Raw genomic sequence first — 2,083 nt, forward strand, 5'->3', positions numbered from 1 at the left:
TCCGCCTGCCTCTGCTTCCCAAGTGCTGGGATTAAAGGCGTGCGCCACCACCACCCGGTGGAAGAACAACTTTTAATCTGGATCCTTTTCTTTTCTTTTCTTTTCTTTTCTTTTCTTTTCTTCCTTCCTTCCTTCCTTTCTTTTTTTTTGTTTGAGACAAGTTTTCTCTGTAGCTTTGGTCCCTGTCCTGGGACTAGCTCTTGTAGACCAGGCTGGCCTCGAACTCAGAGAGATCTACCTGCCTCTGCCTCCTAAGTGCTGGGTTTAAAGGCGTGCACCACCACCCAGTCTTATTCTGGATCTTGAGGTGGGCACGCCTTTAATCTGGGTCACACCTTCTGCTGGAAGCCCATGGAAGAACTTGGTAGGAGGAAACACACGCTCTTTGCCTGTTTGCCCTCGCCTCGTCCACACATCTGTTCCTTCACTGCATGAGAGCCCCATTCTTCCTGAATCCAGCGCATACTGAAGACCAGCAGAGACATCCAGCCTTGTGGACTGAGCAACTGCTGCATTCTCAGACTTTGTGTTCACAGCCCGTCATTGTGGAGTTACCTGGACCATAGCCTGTAAGTCATTTCAGCACACAGAGAGATTCATTCCGTAAGTTCTGCTTCTCTAGAGAGCCCCGAGTAATAAACCCCTTTAAAGTCGTTGTACATTTACGTGTGTGCGCACGTGTATAGGTTCGAGGACAACTTGTCGGTTTTTTCCTTCTGACACATGGGTTCTGGGGATCCAACTCAGGTAATCGGGTTTGTCAAGAAGAACCTTTACCTTATGAACCATCTAACTGGCCCTGGTTGGTTGGTTGGTTGGTTCGTTCGTTTGTTTGTTTGTTTGGAGATAGTGGTGCCAATATACAGCCCAGTTGGGCTGGAACTACCCATGTAGACCAGTCTGACCTCAAACTCACAGAGATGGGCCTGCCTCAGCCTCCCACGTAAAGGCTTTGAAGTCTTTCTAAAATAACCCTTTTCAATATTAGGTGTTGCGTCATCCCAACTCTCTGCCCATCCTCCTTGAGAAGACTCTGAAGGCCTCTGTTTCAGTTTGGGTGAGTCCCCCTCTACCTCCAGGGATCAGTTTGTGTCTCAGGTACCCCTGGTAACTGGTTTTGGTTGGGGATTTAGCTTATGACCCGAGGAGGTGGCAGACATCACCATTTATCCTGAAAGTGTCAGCATATAGCTGGTGGCCTCTGCTTCCTCCACTTAGGGAAGCCTGCCTAAGAATGAAACCCTGCTGGTTCTGAGGCAGAAATGAAGGCTGGCAGGTGGAGTGTGGCTCAGGGACCTGTCTGTCTGGGCCCTACACAAGCCCTGCCCTGAACTCACTATGTCCTCCTGTTTCCCAATCCTGTGACTCAGTTCTTTTCCCAGCACAACCAGTACCATCTGGTTTCTACTGAGGACCAGCAAATCAAAAATAAGGAGGTAGGAGACTGAGGCAGAAGCCAGCGGGGCTCCACAGGGAGAACCTTGTAGCGGGGGAGGGGGGATTGGGATCATCAGCCCCCCAAATCATGACATGGAGACTTACTGTTAATTATGAAAGCTTGGTCTTAGTTTAGGCTTGTTTCTGGATGCTTTTTTTTTTCTTCTGGTTTTTGAGACAGAGTTTCTCTAACTTTGGAGCCTGTCCTGAAACTAGCTCTTGTGGACCAGGCTGGCCTTGAACTCACAAAGATCCGAGTGCTGGGATTAGAGGCGTGAGCCATCACCACCCTGCATGGCTGCCTTTTTTTTTTTTTTTTAACTTAACCCATGACTCTTAATCTATGTACTGCCCCAAGGCTTGCTTACCTCATCCACAAGTCTACATAACTGTCCATCCTGCTTTCCTCCTTCCTCCGTGTCTGGTGGGCTGGCCCCAGCTGGCTAGCTCCCCTTTCCACTCCGCCTAGCTATTGACTGTCAGCTTTTCATTAGATCAATCAGGTGCCGCAGGCAGGCCAGGTAAAGCAACAACACATCTTCACAAAGTTAAACAAACATCACACTCCACAGCAGAATCTACCTTGTTGTTTGTTTACAAAGTTAAACAAACATCACACTCCACAGCAGAATCTACCTTGTTGTTT

General features: G+C 48.6%; 1 long non-coding RNA gene across 1 annotated transcript in view; it reads left to right on the forward strand.

Annotated features, from left to right (window-relative positions):
* The first annotated feature begins 287 nt into the window (after nt 1-287).
* Nucleotides 288-2,083, forward strand: part of LOC113456753 — a 4,254-nt gene continuing 2,458 nt past the window's right edge. The window contains exons 1-2 of the long non-coding RNA XR_003377499.1: nt 288-569; nt 989-1,057. This is a non-coding gene — a long non-coding RNA (uncharacterized LOC113456753). The remainder of the gene's footprint in view (nt 570-988; nt 1,058-2,083) is intronic.

Source organism: Microtus ochrogaster, chromosome 15, assembly GCF_000317375.1.
Source record: "Microtus ochrogaster isolate Prairie Vole_2 chromosome 15, MicOch1.0, whole genome shotgun sequence".
Lineage (NCBI taxonomy): Eukaryota > Metazoa > Chordata > Mammalia > Rodentia > Cricetidae > Microtus > Microtus ochrogaster.